At 42.9% G+C, this 19,091-nt stretch overlaps 1 long non-coding RNA gene across 1 annotated transcript; it reads right to left on the reverse strand.

Moving 5' to 3' along the window:
* Nucleotides 1–11,156: 11,156 nt before the first annotated feature.
* On the reverse strand, nt 11,157–11,514 carry LOC127587841 (uncharacterized). Its single transcript, XR_007958876.1, has 2 exons — nt 11,403–11,514; nt 11,157–11,187 (listed from the first exon to the last, which is right to left on the reverse strand). It is a non-coding gene; the product is annotated as an uncharacterized LOC127587841 (long non-coding RNA).
* Nucleotides 11,515–19,091: the final 7,577 nt, after the last annotated feature.

The raw sequence follows: 19,091 nt of genomic DNA on the forward strand, positions 1-19,091 counted from the left end.
CGGAGAAAACCCACGCAGGCCCGGGGAGAACATGCAAACTCCCCACAGGGAGGCCGGAGCTGGAATCGAACCCGGTACCTCTGCACTGTGAAGCCGAAGTGCTAACCACTGGACTACCGGGCCGCCCCCTCTGGAACCATAGCTACATTTATTCGGTGTATCTGACTATGAAAAAAATCTGTGTTTTTGTTATTTGGAAACAACCCCCCCCCCCAAAAAAAAAAAACCCAACAACAACTTATACTTGTTATACATCTGAACACAGCAGCGAAAGGATGTAAAGTGTTTTCTGGACTCAATTGGCAATGCATTGTATTGTACATATCACAAAAAAAAAATTAAAAAAGTCAAAATGCCAAGTGCAAGTTAGAGGTTTTGGTTTCTCATTCCATTGTCTTTTTATCACTATGTTAAGTATGTGATCTTTTATCACACATTCCAAGACGATTAAATTGATGACCAAACATAACAAACAAGGGAAGTACCGAAGAGTGAAATTATAGAACATAACATTATGTACTTCTTCAATTTGTTAACCTGTCATCAGTCCCTCAGTTATTTTTGGCCTGAGCTCATATACTGTAGTTAAACTAGCTTGCGTTTGTGTGTTCATGAAGCCGTAGTACAGAGAAGAAAAAATATGCAGTCTGCATCACTTGAATGTTAGCTTTGGCAATGTGAATTGTCAGTCACAAGTTTCGGTAAAACCATTATCAGACATCCTTTCATATATCAAAATAATGGCGGATGCCTGGCGGCTGTTTTTCAGGCATCCCGTGTGGGGAATACCATTTGTGACTGAGAATGGCAGCTAGGAATGTGGCCCAAACTCTTAATCGAGGTTTCTCTCGATCGAGCTTTGAAGGAGGAAGAGTCTTCAGTATCACAATGCAATCCCTGGGAAATACTCCCCTACTTCCTTTCATTAACACGGCTCTGCAATGGAAAATCCATCTGGGTGGATTTGCTGTTTGTTATGGGAAGCAAGCATTGCCCTGTCTTTGTTTTCACTGTCATACAATTTCACGCTTCCAGGCTTTTCCGTTTGTTTGCCTGTCATATAAGTACTGCGTCCAGTGGTGTTAAGCCTCAGAATTCTTTGGCCCTAATGTGTTTTGGTTCCTTTGTTGTGTGGCCCATGTCTACGCACCATAGATGCGCTATTCTGTAATTTGTTGTGGATAAAGGATTTCAATTTGGAAGCAATTGCAGACCGCCTTACACCCACAACTGTGTGTCCATGTCTGACCCCCTGCACCCCCACCACCCATCCTCTGCCAATTGTGATGGAGGTGCTATTAAAATATTTTTAAGATGATGATGATTAAAATTCATTCATCCATCCATCCATCCATCCATCCATCCAAATATCCATTTTCCGATTTGCTTTATCCTCACGAGGGTGGCGGGGGAGAGGCTGAAGCCTGTCCCAGCCGTCTTCGGGCAGTAGGCGGCGGACACCCTGAACCGGTTGCCAGCCAATCGCAGGGCACACAGAGACGATCAACCATCCGTGGTCACACTCAAACCGAGGGACAATTTGGAGTGTCCAATCAGCATGCCATGCGTGTTTTTGGAATGTGGGAGGAAACTGGAGTACCCAGAGTAAACCCAGCAGGTACGGGGAAAACCTGCAAACGTCACACAGGACAGCCGGAGCGGGAGAACCCACGACCACTGCACTGTGAGGTCAACACGCTAACCACTGGACCACCGGGCCGCCCAGAATTCATTCATTGAACTGATTTCTATAATAATTCAGAGTGATTGTCCCATACTGAATGAAAACTGATGCGATCCATTACACACGTCCGTTGGGGGTGGAATTTGTCTGCCTGTGCCTCGATCAAATACACCAAAATTGCTTTCGTTTACACCTGTTATGGTTTTGAACCAGTCTGGAACAGGAGCGGATCCCACAAACGAAGACGATAAGATTCGTGTACAAAGAAAGGTTCAGAGACCGATAAACTACAACATAACATGCAAAGAACCAGGATAAAACAAACCATACTAACCAAAAGCACTTGCAAAAACGCAAGAGAAACAAAAGAACGCTTAACAAGCACAAAGTACTTAACAAGACTATGATGATGAGCGATTTCGAAGAAGGTCGAGAAAACAAGCACTTGGTACGAGAGTCGTGAGCAAGGCAAATTATCCGACAACTGGTGATGGCTTGGCACTCTCTTATAACGCGACAGATAATGACATGACGAGGAACAGGTGAGGGATTGGAGGGAAACACTCTCTTCTGCCACCTGCTGGAGACAAAATAAAACAGAACCATGACAACACCCCCCTGCACCCTGAGTTAGACGTGGTTGCACTGAGTCTAAAATCCATTCTAGATTTTGTCACAAAATTTGCAGATGTGCTGGGGAGCGTGCAATAGAAAATTCCCTCGATCCCTGGAATGCTAAGTGACAGGGCCATGTACAAACACATTAAACTAAACATCCCCCCCAAATGAATGCGTCATTTTCTAAGCTGAGGGTAGTCTCCAACAAAAATTCTGTGTGTCAGAAAGGGTCAACACAGCCCCAAACACGGTCCACTGGACTTGCCCCAGCACCAAAATGAAGGTGCACCCGTTTTTTTACACTGTACACGGGCATCCGTCTATGAGAATTAGGCCGTTGATATTCTCAGCATGCTTTGTTGCACATACAGTTGACAGTTGAACTATGTCGATCTAATGTGTTATTTTATACAGACCCCGTGTAATATAGTCACAAGTCAAGTTCTATATATCGCTACTTTTGATATTCTGTGTGCCTTTTAAGTGTACATTTTATCCCGTGTTTTAAACTCTTGTAAAGAGTCTTTGAGTACGATGAAAAGCGCCTTCAAAATTAAATGTATTATTGTTATTCTTATTATTCTTATTCTTATTTTATTAAATTGGTCCGACTTTTGGTGAAATTCTTAGGAATAATAAGTGCAGTCATTGCTAATCATGGCCTGCACATTACGTACAATGTAGAGGTGTAGTTTTAAAGAGAAGGCGATATCACAACTCGGACTACCGAACACACTTTTTTTTTGCTGATTTTACCTTAGCAACACATAAACCAGCCCGGCCTACCAGGTATTTTCCGGCATTCCAGATTGGTCACTTCTAGCTTGTATAGAATTAAATTCCATCAAACTGATCCATCCATCCATCCATCCATCTATCCATCCATCTTCTACTGCTTATCCGGGGCTGGGTCGCGGGGGCAATAGCTTTAGCAGGGAAGCCCAGACTTCCCTCTCCCTAGCTACTTCTTCCAGCTCTCCCCGGGGGATCCCGAGGCGTTCCCCGGGCAGCTGGGTGACACCAGCGTCTCCTGGGTCTTCCTCGGGGTCTCCTCCCGGTGGGACGTGCCCGGAACACCTCACCAGGGAGGCATTCAGGAGGCATCCGAATCAGATGCCCATCCCATCTGGCTCCTCTCGATGTGGAGGAGAAGCGGCTCGACTCTGAGCATCTACGGGATGACCGAGCTTCTCACCTTATCTCTAAGGGAGAGCCCGTACACACTGCGGAGAAAACTCATTTCGGCCGCTTGTATCCGGGATCTCGTTCTTTCGGTCACGACCCACAGGTCGTGACTATAGATGAGGGTTGGAACGTAGATCGACCGGTAAATTGAGAGCTTCGCCCTTTGGCTCAGCTCCTTCTTCACGACAGACCGATACAACGTCCGTATCACAGCAGACGCTGCACCGATCCGCCTGTCGATCTCTCTCGCCTGCCCTCACTCGTGAACAGGACCCCAAGATACTTAAACTCCTCCACTTGGGGCAAGATCTCCCCCCCGACCCAGAGGGGGCACACCACCCTTTTCCGACTGAGGACCATGGTTTCAGATTTGGAGGTGCTGATTTTCATCCCAACCGCTTCACACTCGGCTGCGAAACGCTCCAGTGAAAGTAGGAGAGCCCCGCTTGAAGGAGCCAACAGTACCACATCATCTCAACAAAAAGCAGAGATGCAATACTGAGGCCACCAAAACAGACCCCCTCAACGCTTCGGCTGCGCCTAGAAATTCTGTCCATAAAGGTGATGAACAGAATCGGCGACAAAAGGCAGCCTTGGCGAAGTCCTACCCCCACTGGAAACGATTCCGACTTACTGCCGGCAATGTGAACCAAACTCTGACATTGGTGGTATAGTGACCGAACAGCCCGTATCAGGGGGTTCGGTACCCCATACCCTCGAACCACCCCCCACAGAACTCCCCGAGGGACACGTGCAAACGCCTTCTCCAAGTCCACAAAGCACATGTAGACTGGTTGGGTGAACTGATCCATGATCTAAATTCTAAGATATGTAGAAGAGTTTCTCCAGTTTGATAATACACAATACACTTTTCGTCCTTTCCCAAATGAGCAAGTGTTAAGCAAAGCCTGATCGGTTCGTCCAGGTATTTTCGCTGGTTGTGTGATCAGGTCAGCCGACACTTTACATAACACATGCAAACGTCTCGTTCAGATACAAAAGAGAGAACCTCCCGTCCTCTCCCATGTCCAGTACACACTGTCATTCAGGATGGCTGCCCACTTGAACCAAAACAATGGTAGACTTTTTTTTCACTGCAGGTGGGATATCCTGATTTATGTTATCTGAGGTCTCTATCAAGCGTAACTTTATTTAGCAAAGAGGAGGTGCGTGCTCCAGGCAGCTTGTGCCAACATGTCTGAAGATTAGACTAAAAATGATGCCAAAACGTTTCATTATGAACAGATGTTAAATCATGCTCTCAGACCTTGGCCTCAGACAGAGTGCAGGAAGTTCACCTTTGTTCAAGACTGGAGCTAACTCTTGGAAAGCATTAATATTAAATTAACCACTCGTGGAATTTATGAGCAAAACATGTACATTCATCAAACGTTCATCTTGAGAATTTTGATTCCTTCCCAAAATATTTCACCAGCGCTGGGTGGATACATGGATAAGAATGTTATGTGGGAGTTCTGTGCTGGCCTGATGCCACAGAGACTGTAAACATCCCAACTTGTGGGGATATTTGTTTTCCTTTGTTTAAACTATTTTGACGTCTCTATAATGGAGAGAGAAAAACAGGGTGAGGCGTTTGTTGCTCAGGCTGTATTTACGTGAGCACATCCCATTGCATCGCGGACGTGTACTGCACTGGCTCTCAATGCCAATCAACCACTGATACAATCATGGATGAAAAAAAAATAATCATGAAAAGATGAGCCCCAGCCAGTGATGATCCTCTACAAATCCTCAAAGGTTATGCTTATCCATCACCCAAAAAAAAATAAAAAAAATAAAACACCCCTCAGCGAAATTATTGAGCTCAGAAATAATAAATAATAAATCAAAAATAGAAAAAAATAATTCAAAAATATTTGATGAATAATTTCAATGAGTAATTTCCTACAGGAAAAATCTTTCAATTTTAGGAACGATTGTGTGATAGGCTGCAGCACGGTCGCGACCCAAGTGAACATAGGCGGTTCGACCAATGAATGAATGAATGAGAGCCAGTCTCGAATATTGTTTATTGTAATGGCTAATCAAAGAATCTAAATAGGTGGGAATATGTGTGTGGATGGTTGTCTAAATCTGCCCTGTGATGGACAATCAATCAGTCCAGTGTGTACACTGCGTCTTTCCCATACTCATGACCCTAAATAAGATAAGCTGTCGAAAAAGGATATGATTAGTATCCTTTTATCAACATAAAATAGTACTGTCACAAAAAGATCCATTTGAAATTCAACAACTCTCCTGTGCTGTTGTTTATACGTTTCCATTTGAACCCTTTCAGGATCAGCGGTCACTCCAGCGGACAACTTCTCATGTTATCAGGTCACAGGGTGCATGAAAGGGTTAAAACAGCCAGTTGTTGTGAAATGGTGTCTTCAGCGGTCGCAATAGTCGTGGTCAATAAGAATAAGAATTTAAAAAAAACTTTATTCATCTCACAATGGAGAAATTCCCAATTTAGAGAAAACTAATGGGAGAATTCACTTCAGAAAATCCCATTGGTTCGAAATAGTGGATTTGAGGAGAAAGGAAAAAAAATGTCTTAATCGATGCACAAGCAAATGCCACATTACAGTGCCAAAGAGACTACTTCAGGTTTCGCGAGTAGGGTTCGCTGCCAACAGGGTGGTCTGTTGAAGGTTTTTATGGTGTTATGGTGACAAAAAAATATCCTAAATAATTTAATATGTAAAAATATGAATACATTACATTTAATACAGTATAATGAATCAACATGTGGGAAAAAACGACACTATGGAAGAGGATAAATGACCTTTCTGGGTGTGTCAAGTCATTGGAAACCCTCAAATCAGAGGTCTCAAACTTCGGTCCTCGAGGTCCTGCTTGCCTGCATGTTGTGAAAAGTTTTTCTCGTACAAGACATTTGATACAAATGGTCAGGTTTGTTTGTTATCAGGCTCTGCAGAGCTTGCTGATGAGGTCATTGTTTGGATCAGGTCTTTTGGACGAAGGAAACATCTAAAATGTGCAAGAAAGCAGCCCTCAAGGACTGGAGTTTTAGACCCCTGATTTGAGGGCTTCCAATGACTTGACACACCCAGAAGTGTGTTCATAGTCTATTCATTGATTTGTATTTATTTATTTTTTCTGGGACCAAATCCTTTATAATTTGCGGAGAAACTCGCATATTTGTGATTTTCTTTAATGTGGTAGGGCAGAATTCTTTTTGTGGAAGAATATTCTTTACAGTATGTCTATTTATTCTATCATGGCATCTTTTGAAGTGACACGTCACTATGGGCTGGAACATGAAACTATTTGTCCACTCAAACAAACTTCCGCGGTGGAAGGCCGAGGGTGGAAATTCCGCGAACACACACGCTCAGTGGCTGCCAGGGGCTTTCAGAAGTGCGTGTGTTTGGGGGTGGAGGGCTTGGTTGGTAGTTGTGAAAGTGCAACCTAACATTTATGACCCAATAACCATCCTATCGCATTCATTGTTTAGAATGTTACAGTACTATCCCTTTCGTGTACCCTGTAACATGATACGGCAGTTCACTGCAGTAACCGCTGTCCCTGAAAGGGTTTAGGTGTTTTGGGATCATATTTTGTTTTTGTATAGTTATAGGTTAAACTATTAATAGAGGCAATTAAAATCATTATTAGGGCAGCGTCAGTTACTGTCTTCTTCTCCTTTCGGCGTGTCCCTTTTCAGGGGTTGCCCCAGTGAGTCATTAATTTCCATCTTTCCCTGTTCTCTGCATTCTCTACTCTGACTTCAACTACCTGCATGTCTTCCCTCACGGCATCCATGAATCTCCTCTTTGGCCTTCCTCTCTGTCTCCTACCTGGTAGCTCCATCTCTACCATTCTCCTACCAATGTATCCACTGTCCCTCCTGTGTACATGTCCAAACCATCTCAGTCTGGCCTCTAACTTTTTCTCCAAACTTTCCTGTCTGAGTTGTCCCTCTGATGACCTCATTTCTGATCCTGTCCATCCTTGTCACTCCGAAGGAGAATCTCAGCATCTTTCACTCAGCCACCTCTAACTCCGCCTCCCGTCTTTTGCCTATTGCTAGTATCTCTAGACTGTGTTGTGTTCAATAAAACACGTGGAGTTGGACACTGTGCTCACTGTCGTTTATTGTCAGGAGCCACATTTTATATCAATGCCTTTCGGCCACTGCCCACTTTACGGCCGTGACATCACGCCGTCGTAACATGACCCTGTGGCTCTGGTTACATGCCACAGACCGTACATCAGGGGTGCCCATTACGTCGATCCTGATCTACTGGTAGATCTAAGACAGGTCCCAAGAAGATCTGAGGAGTGTCGAGGAGAAAAAAAACAAACCATTTGTGTGTCTTTATACATGTTAGTAATTTTTTTTTGTGTGTGTGTTAATGTACGCTGCACTCTAATCATCCTATCATTCTCATTTTCACAAAAAAAAAAGTTTTTTAAATAAAATAAAGCAGGTAAATCTTGAATTTACGGTGCTGTATGATTACGTCACCGGAAGTTGTTAGCTTTCAGCAGTCTGCAATTGCAGCTTGTGATCAGAGCTGTTGCGCTCTATCTTTTATTGTCATTATTGTCATTCAGAGTTTGCTTCGTGTACAATTCACTGAGGGCACGGGCAAAGAATATGAATCTAGGAGGGCACAGGGAAGCACTTTAATACGATACGTGTGAGCTACAATCGTTAACAGGCTGCAAAAGTGCATCGCATACCTCAGTTTCAGGCTGTTTCTCATCATGGCGTGCATTTGTGTGTGTGTGTGTCTATTATGGATGTGAATCTCAGCACTGAGGACGATTCGATACACATCTCGATGCACTACCAGCGATGCGATACTTAAACGATACATGGAATTTTCTGGCGACACGATGCGATACGTTTCACCGTCTTCACGATGTGATACGACGCGATACACATTTAGTTCAAATCAATGCGATCCGATACGATACAGTGCAATTTGTTGTGATATTGTGCAATTAAACATGATGCAAATACGCAAAGAAAAAAAGTTAAAAAAAAGATGGAATTCAGTATGGTATTGCAAAAAGTAGACCGCTTTATTCCTTATAAACAGTAGAACGTGTAAAACAACTTATTTAAGCCCTTTCACAATTGGGTTTTGTGCAAAGAAAATGTAAACAATTTGGTACCTGAGACTTACAGCTGTTGCTGCAGTGTAAACATAAACAGACTACTCACTGAGTGTCTTATATGAAATATTCATCTCCATAGGACAGAAAAAAATACATATTTTGGCAGTCACAGCGTCAAAGCTGCTGTGTGTATTGTAGCGTACACAGACCACTCTCACTGAGTGTCAAAATGAAATGTCCAAAAGAGTCATCCATATATAGTTTTTCCTTGCGCGGTCACAGTGAGCTGCAAGGGGACCCCCAAAATAAGAGGCGATTTTTTTTCTGATCCTGACCTGGTTTGCCAAGAGTTTCTCCGGTGTCCAATGAGGAACTGGACGGGGAGGGGGCGGGAAACTTGATGTGGTGCCATCGTTTTAAGTGGTCTGCATATTTGTGGTGCTGCCATTGTATGGCTTCGTAGTGCGACATTCTTTGCAAATTACGGAGCTTTTATCAATCTTTCCGTGTTTCTTTTTGAAGCCGTAGTATTTCCAAAAATAAGATCTGAATGTTACTGAAGCATTAAATACAGTAGTTTCCTCGCTGCTGCTTGCGCGAACTTCCATAGTGTTTCGCTAGTTGTGTACTGGACTGTATGTGACGCACGGCTACCGTCCGTATTCAACACAAAACGCAAAACAATGATGGTGCATTTGTTGCGCCGAGGAAAGGGCAGATAGGTGACGTTTAACATGAATAAAACGGCGCTTGAATCGGATTTTACCGATACCCACCAATGCATCGTGATGAATCTCGATTTCACCCGTGAATCGCGTCGTACCCAGTGAATGAGCCGATGCACTCGCATCGCACACATGCGCATCGATGTATCGATTTATATCGATTATTTTCCACACCCTTAGTGTATATGTGTGTGTGTGTATGCGTCCTCGCGCGTGCCGGTAAGGGTAGAGGTTAGATGATCGAAAAGTATATCTTCGGTCCAAAAGGTTTGGGCACCCCTGCCATACATCATGGCTGGTCTCACAACTGTTCTGTAGACTTTTCCCTTCACCTTAGCTGACGCTCTTCTATCACAAATCACTCCTGACACTTTTCTCCAGCTGTTCCATCCTGCCTGTACTCTATTCTTCACTTCTCTTCCACAGTCTCCGGTGCTCTGCACTGTTGTTCCTAGGTACTTAAATTCCTGTACCTTACCACCTCTCCTCCCTAACCTCACCGTTCCACTGGTCTCCCTTTTATTTATGCACATGTACTCTGTCTTACTACGACTGACCTTCATTCCTCTTCTCTCTCGTGCAAACCTGCACAAATTGCGGAAATTCTCTATTTGTGGTTGGGCTCACCCCCTATTGCCCCCATGAGCAAGATTCAACTGTATGCAGTTGTCCATGTACAATAGTGGGACTGTGCTAGAGAGATTCATCATCTCAATAGCCACTGTGATGGGATTGACGTACTTGTTGACTGGTGTAATGAACACCATCTAAACATAAATGTGGGAAAAAATGAGGAAATGGTGTTTGACCTTAAATCAATTGAAGACCATAGACCCATCTCTATAAATGGCACGAACATCAGGCAGGTCTCCTCATACAAATCCTGGGGGATTTATATGGATAGCAAGCTTGACTGGCAGACACATGTATCAAGTGTCTGTTCGAAGATCCATCAGCGCCTTCATTTCTTGCGACGTCTGAGATTATTTGGAGTTGGCAGAAGCGTTCTGTTGACCTGTTAAAACAGCACGGAAGGTAATCGGACAGCCACTGCCCTCCTGCTCCCCAGGATATATACTGTATGTGCAGTCCGTCATTCAACAGGCCAACAACATTCTAGACAATCCTTCTCATGTGCTGCACTCCCAATTCGAACTCCTACATTCAGGAAGGAGGTACAGGACACCTCTGCAAATTAAACTGATACAAAAACTCATTCATACTGCAGGCTATCAGCCTAATTAACAAACAACTAGAAGAAGGTAGACAGACAAGCAGGAGGACATGAGGTACAGTGTGGGGTGTGCATATGACTGTGATGTACCGTCCATTGTGTGTAGAGTATATATCATGCGGTACTGTATGTATTGTCCAATGTATGTGGTGTAGCGTATGTGTGACGGTGGTCACAACAATGATGGTCTCGAGCTCCACGTCGCTGCCGCTTCAAGAATACCAGACACTAGGATGTGGCTTTTCCCTTTTTTTATTGTCTGCAACACAGTATGGCAAGATAGGTGAAGTCACGGGGCTTTTCAGTCTAGAAAATAACCTGTGACTTCCCTGGTAGCTCTGCCTCAACTAAACATCATCCATAAGAAACTAAATGCACAACAAAACAAAATATACAACATAGGTGATCGTATATTAACTATTTACAAAGAAAAGGGAAACGCATCACACGCAGCAGAACGGCTGCACAATGCACAGTAATGGCAGCCGCGACGAACCGCGCGGGTACACGCCAGCCACACTAATAGTCAAATGAAAAACAACACGAAAAACTATATAGAGTACAATCAAAAGGAAAGAAGCATTACCTGCAACACAGTATGGCAAGATAGGTGAAGTCACGGGGCTTTTCAGTCTAGAAAATAACTGCGCAACAAAAAAAAAAAAACACCTGTTAACTCAATGGATAAAAACTTTCATTCGACAAAACTTAAATTAAATGACGACACAAAAAGCAATGTGGACTCGGAACAATTCCGGGAACTAATTAAATACACAGCACCGTAGAAAAAGGGAAAACAACGTGAAATATTGTAATTAAACTAGAAATAAATCCAGACGGTCAATGAAACCTGACTTACCCTGTGACTTCCCTGGTAGCTCTGCCTGAACTACGGCGGGAAGCTGGTGCCATACCGTGCGCTGTTGCGTCACTTCCGTCATAATTTAATAAACGCAATATATCACTCCGTTGCTTATGTGTTTGTATTGTTCAATGCAGCAAGGAGGGCATGTTTCTCCGATGGGAGATCAAATAAAAAGTCAAATTAAAATCGTTTCGAGAATCTTCTATTCAAATTTTAAATCCATCCATCAATTTTCTGATCCATTTATCCTTACGAGGGTCTCAGAGCGTGCTGGAGCCTATCCCAGCTTACGACCAACCATCCGTCCTCTCACTCACACCTAGAGGCAATTTAGAGTGCTCCATTAACCTGCCATGTATGTTTTTCGAATGTGGGAAGAAACCGGAGTACACGGAGAAAACCCACGCAGGCAGGGGGAGAACATGCAAACTCCACACAGGAAAGCTGGAGCCCCGGGATCAAACCCTGCACCTCTGCATTGCGAGGCCGACCCACTAACGAATTGAACACCGAGTCACCCTGAATTAATTGAAATGAATTATGTAATTGCATATTCGTCATGATTGGTGAGAAAGAGCTCCTGTCTCTTGTGCTAGCACAAAAAGAAAGGTTTATAATAAGTGAGAATGAATCTCTGATTCATGATGGGGGTAAGTGACTGAGCTGTTAAAATTGAAAGTAAACCTGTCAAATGACAAACAGACAATCTGAAATACTGTGGATTTGGGAGGAATGGTCCCTCTTGTATTCACATACCGGTAATTGCTGTGCTTTATGTTGACGGGACAATGCAATGGTTGAGAATGAAGCCTTTCGTGGGACAAAAGTAGCTTTGTTTTTTGTGGATAAGCCTCCTCCACTTTGCTTTGCTAAACATTTCTCTCCTGTCATTTTTTGCAAAGAGGGAAACTACTTCGCATTGCAAGGAATAAGCTTGCAGCCAAACAATGGTTCTTCTTGTGAAATATGGCAACAGGCGGCTCACCTTTGGCTCCATGTGCCTTCTCCCCCGGCTTATTTACGTAAGCAGGTTGTGTTCTTTACCCCACCAGGAAGAGGTGTTGCAGGAAACCCAAAAACTGTGGTCAGATTTAGAGTAAACCGACTGCCACAGACTTGCAAATAAGGGCTTCTCTTGTCTGAAGAAGGCGAATAGAAGGGTAAAAACAAACGTGACCTACGCAGTACTATCTGGAGGAGGGTCAAAATTCGATCCCACTCTCTGCTTTGACTGCAAATTTTCACATTGTTGTAAGGTTGAGCTGACCTGAAGGATAACCTGTCTATTGTGTGGCGAATTCCATTCAACTTTGGACTAATGGATATGAGATAAACTTTTTTATTTATTTCTGGATTTGTTAATTTTCACAGGCGAATTGTGAATTTTTCAAAAGCCCGTATCCCACTGAGTGGCGAAGGTTTTTGAGTGTTTGTGAAGGTAAAGAATGTTGATTATGTGTCAGGGTTCATTCATGGTCACAAACGCTTGCAAATTTTGAACATGCTGAAAAATCAACAAACACTCCGCTTACAAATTATTATTTTTCCGCACTATTGGGCGCACCAAAAAGTCTTTCATTTTCTTAAAAGCTCACCGAGCGCCTTAAAATCCGGTGCGTCTTTTGTATGGTCATTACGGTAGTTCAGTCGACTCCAAGATGGCTCCTTCCTGGAGACATGCTTCCAATGTTATAACTTTCTGTTGGTTCAGTGAACTGTGTCGCTGCTTTATTAAGTAAGTATGTGTTGCAGCTCCGAAAAAAGGAGAGCTGTTGTGTTAATTTTTTAAGCCAGTCCCAACGAATACAGGTACATCTTTGTCTATCTCTGTGCTTTCTTCCTTTCTACTCGAGAGGCGTTCAAAGCCGCCACCAAAAAACGTAAACTAACGATTACTTCAATGAAACTACAAAAATTGAAAATAATACATCAAAACTGAAAAGCAAGCAAGGATATGACAAAATGAATTATTTCCCCCCTACAGAATTTATATTGTGATTTCATCATTTTTGAATACACAACAAAGGAATGAATAACTACGACTGACATCTTTTTGGGTTATTTTGATTTTAAGATGGCGCCGTGAGAGTGGCTGCCTTTCCAGCAGCTCCTATTTATTTTGTTCTTCTTGTCACGTTGTGCCCGAAGCGATGGAAAGATCGCTTCGTGCACAACAAAATAAGGAGGTGGATCCCCGAAAAAGCAGACACGTAAAAGGATTTTGTCAGAGAACAAAGGGAGTCTTTAATAAAGAACACAAAATACCCGACATGGAAAAATAACAAAAAGAGCTGGTCAAAATAAGGACCAGGGAAGGAATAAAGGGAACAACCGAAAACGCTCGCGGAAAACAAATGGCGAGGAAGGTCTGATTAGACAAGTGTATAAATTTCATACGAGAAGAATAATGACGCGTAGTAACAGCCACAAGGCTAGGAGGCAACGAGCAATCAAGGTAGGAATCTGAGCGAGAGAATAATGGCACGGCGTGGAATTCTCCGGCAGTGAGTCGACTGCCAGAGCGTCCTAATAAAGGCAGAGTAATCACCGACCAATGCGTAACAGGTTGTGTGGGGGGCGGAGAGAAAGCCCGCCCCCTGCTGGCAAACACGGGACGTGACACTTCTACTTCTTCCTCTCATAACTTTGCTGCTGTTAAGTGGGAATTTCTCTATTGTGAGACTATTAAAGGTTTTCTTATTTTATCTTATCTGATTGTACTCTTGGAGCTACGATAAAGGAAATGCCATGTCAATGAGTTTTTCGGAGGCGGCCATGAACGCCGATTGAGTTGACCGGAAGAAAAGAAGGGAAGGCAACGGACACAGACACACCTGAGTGTGTTGAAAAAATGAGGGCTGTGGTTGTGGTTTTATTTTATTTTAAACGCAGACTTTATTAATGGTTTTCACAGTCTCAGCAAGTACAGGTACTGTACGCCTTTGTCCGTCTCCGTGCTTTCTTCCGTTCCACTCGAGAGGCCTTCATGTCCGCCTCTGAAAAACGTAAATTAATTCTTACTTCAAAGAAACCACGAAGAAAATTAAGCGAGGAAATCACAAAATAAATTCTTTAGGGGGGCCATATAATTTATTTTGTGATTTTATTGCTTGATTTTCTGTTTGATGCATTATTTTCAATTTTCGTAGTTTCATTTAAGTACAGAAATAGTTAATTTACATTTTTCAGAGGCGGTCTTGAACGCCTCTCAAGTTGAACAGACGCCTCTCAAGTTGAATGGAAGGAGCATATCACCATCTAGTGGACGCGCTGTAGATTACGCCTTTTGGTGCGAGGCGTCTAATACATGAAAATGTTATACAAAATAGCCATTCATTGAAGGTGCGCCTCATAATCCAGTGCGTTTTTTCGTGCGGAAAATATGGTACTCGGAAACTGCTGTCACTTAGTGGGATACTGGTTTCCATTCATCCATCATCCATCCATCCATCCATCCATTTTATGATCCGCTTATCCACACAAGGGTCGTGGGGCATGCTGGAGCCTATCCCAGCTGTCTTCGGTCAGTAGGCATGTTACACACTGAATGGGTTGCCACTTGAGGTAAGATCGGACCGAAAAAATCCAGCCCGACCCGACCCAACCCACGGGTATGAAGGCCCGACCAATTAACTTGATTTGCTAGCCCGAGCCCGAAGCAAACTCGAAATTTCATATTTTATTTGTGAGGACTCGGGAGGAGGAGGAGTGATTTATGATAACAAATTAAAGCCTGTCTTTTGTAACGAAATCTAAGTTAAACAAGATTGTATAAACATTTACATCTTTTATATTTTTGTTTCTGCCGAGGGTACATTAGCCGACAATTTTCCATCACTGACGGATTTTTGAAAGAGTTGACGGGAAAAATTTAAGGCCATCTGTCATTTTGATGGGTTGAAAATTGGGCCATAAACCACAGCAGCAATACGTCCTTAAGAATGTAGCACGGCACTTTGAGAGAGAAGCAGAGAGACAAAGAAGAACAATGACGGGTGGATAATAGACAGAGACAGGAAGGAGTTCTTTGAATTGTCATTGCAAGAGTTTAGTACAGTATGTGTTGTGATGAGGCGACTTCTGTTTTTTTGCGAACCACAGTCTCTCGTGGCCAAAACTATTCATGGCCTCGAAATGCCTCAAAACAAGTATTCCTTAGTTTAGTATCCACACATCGTTTTAGTATACATTTTTATAAACATACAGGTATATTCACTTTTAAAAGGTAAGCGAGGAGAAGCCTGAACTGACCCGAAACAATGACTGACGTTTTAGGCCCGACCCGACCCAGGTTGGGCTCGGGCTTGGGTTTAAGATCTTATCTCTAGTTGCCAGCCAATCAAAGGCTCCTCTGCACTGTGAGGCCGGCGTGCTTACAGGTCGACCACCGTGTCGCCCCTGAAATAAGACATTTTCTGAAATTACTTTTCATAATGTTGCTGTAAAAAACTCAATTTAGGATAAACGGTGTTGAAAAAGGGTGGACGGATTGGGGTGAGTAATGTTGCGGTTATAAATGTTCATCTCAAAATTAGGAAACATCAATCTAAATATGCGATACTATTTCTAGAAACCTTTGCCAGTGTTTCCATTTTCAAATTCTTACTTTGACAACATTACTAGAAAATCACAATGCTTCATCACTGGTGAGCTATTTTTAGAACAGGCCCTCGGGCCACTTATGTGGGCCTTGAGGCGTATCTGGTACCTACAGGAACCATGTTGGTGACCCCTGGTCGAAACCATAATGTAGGAATCTAAACATCACCCGATGTACCAAATTGCAATTAAATTGTCACCAAAATTTATATGTAGAGGCTGGTCGACTGGGAAGCACATCCACCTCACGGTGCAGAGGTGCAGGGTTCAATTCCAGCTCCAGCCCTGCATGTTGCATGTTCTCCCCATGCCTTTGTAAGTAGGAATGGTCGATTGCCGATGTGTGCCCTGTGATTTGCTGGTGACCAATTCTGGGTGTATGCAGCCTACCACCAAATGACAGGTGGGATAGGCTTCAGCACACCTGCAACCCTACCAAGGGTAAGCAGTCCAGAGGAAAAAAGATGTTCTTCTTCACATGTAACGTGAAATATACATTTACCATGAAGGAATTTCATTCATACTGTGATATGAATTGTAGGCCATACACCCCAGTCATAAATCACTATATATTTCTCTTCTTGCAGCTTTGTTGTCTTCAGACAATTTGAATACTTGCAACACCACCACCAGCGAGGAGAGTTAAAAATGCAATGCAGGGTCTCTCACCCCTCCCTGAACCACAATCAATCTTTCATCAGGAAAGCATTTAAGTTGGAGGCTAATGACTCCACATCCTTCTGCCCTCCTGCTGACAGCGCTATGCCGAACAGCTCCGATTTAACAATTGGTCCCTGGCTTCAACTCTTTGACACATGAACTCACTTGTCCTTTCTCAGACTCGTCAGTGCAATCTGTACGACCTCAACGCCTTTTCGTCCATTACTTCTGCTGTTTACAGAGCGCAACAAATCAGGGGTGCAAAAATGTGTGGAACAAGAATGCTCCAGTACCAAACAGGGGAGATCTCATTGTGCAGCTCCAAGCTCACTCCTGACATCTAGAGGGTATATGGGGACAATACGACGCACCGATATAATAGTTTGTCTTCAAGCAAGAGTCAATTCATCCATCCATTTTTAAAACCTCTGAGTCGCTGACCCTCACATGGATTGGGGTGAGCTTGAATTTATTCCAGCTGACTTTGGGAAAGAGGCAGCGTACACCTTAGCCCAGTAGCAAGCTAATTGCAGGGGCAATAAGAAACATTACAAAACAGAACACTTTGGTCAACCAAAGCTTTCAGAAAAATATGACAGCATTTAGAAAAAGTCAATTCAGGTACTTAGTATGAGAGTCGTGAGCAAGGAAGCAATAATCTGATGAGTTGTCAACACGGTAGTCTTATAAAGGCGGGTCACGATGAATGATGGTGATCCCATATGGAGCTGGAGGAAACCCCCTCCGAGCCTGCCTTCTACCAAAACTAAACAAACAGAACCATGGATGACCACAGAGGACCATTATAATGGATGATTGTAAAACTCCTTAGTGAAGAAAATCCAGTTCACCACATCAAGGAAAATCATTTGGAGACAGGAGTGTAAATGTGAAACTCTACGTCTTGATTATCTGGTTGCTGACAGACGTAACAAGATGAATGATGGTGCCTGTGTCTTGGGCTATACTCACTACTCACATTAGCCAGGAGCTAAAAAGCTACAAAACATTTGTTGGTGCTTCACAGATGGTACTATGAAATAAACTCAGAACTGTGTGATGATGAATTAATAAATGTAATAAAAATCTGATAGGATTTGTTTAATCAAAGAGTCTGATGCTAATACTAACAATAATAATAAGCGTTGATTCGCTGCATGGGAAAACGTGACTAAACTCAGCCAATGTCATGAGTTAAAAAGAAATAGACAAAAATATTTCTTTTCATCAAAATACCACAGGATAATTACCACAGATACTAAGATGACGGTGGATGGTATCTAAAATTTGCGTTTAAAAAAATCTGTTGGGGTATTCTAATTTCTCTTCATTTCATATTCTAATCACAATTAATCTAATCCTGTGATTGTGCATTGACTGTTGCAGCACTTCATGCCTACACCAGTCCAGGCAGCAGTGACTTGTGATATACTTTACATATTGCTAACCTCTAGTGCCTAATTCAGGCATTACACCACTGGAATGTTGACAGTCCACACAGGCATTGATGTAAGTCAGGTAGATGAATTAAGTATAGAACAACATACCATTGTCTAGTCTGCAGACTACATATTTCAAATTAAGATAAGAAGTCCTCAAGTATTATTTTATATCCCTTTTAGGGGCAGCGGTTACTGCAGTAGACAGTTTATCAGGTTATAGGATGCAGGAAATGGTTAAAGTTAACATTCACGTAGCATAAATGCCATGGCATGATCGAGACATAGCTAATGCAGGTTCAACATCATAGCTTGGACAGATCATTCAAATTTCTGCCTTAGTTGATTCAGGTAGTTCAGCTACTCTTCGAACTCTAGGACACGAGAAGCTAGAAAGAAGATATGTACTGACTGGCCTGAAGGTGTGCAGTCTGCAAAACAGCGACTTTGTTCGACTGGCTGAAGTGTACACCCCTCCAGAAATTCCTGTTTCAAAGTAGCACATACCCACACATAGGGAAAGAAACGGCCATATTTGAATGAGATCCAACTGTCACAGATCTATGCGTAAATAGGACTCCTAATTGGAAACAATGCACCCTAGCTCACGGAGTCATGGAAGGTTTTTAACATCCAAAATGGTGGACTGTATGCTGTCAAGAGTCTATTCGGGTGGCCTGCTTCACAATAACTATTTTAAAGGACTCAGACTTGGCATGATATCTGCTTCGCAATTACACATCACTATCAGCATTGGACAACCTGCTCCTTCAGCAAAATAATCATGACTTAGCTGAAAATAAATGTGAAGAAAAGGACTGAAATGACAACTGAGGACAAACGATTCACAGACGTGATGGATAGCTCAGTTAAGCTAAAGGTTAAGTGTGATTATCTGCCACATCCATTCATAATGGACTATTGCAAGATCTCAGATGATAGAAAAATGGCAGAACAACATTCAAATCTTTGAACAAGAAATTCA

Source organism: Hippocampus zosterae, chromosome 16, assembly GCF_025434085.1.
Source record: "Hippocampus zosterae strain Florida chromosome 16, ASM2543408v3, whole genome shotgun sequence".
Lineage (NCBI taxonomy): Eukaryota > Metazoa > Chordata > Actinopteri > Syngnathiformes > Syngnathidae > Hippocampus > Hippocampus zosterae.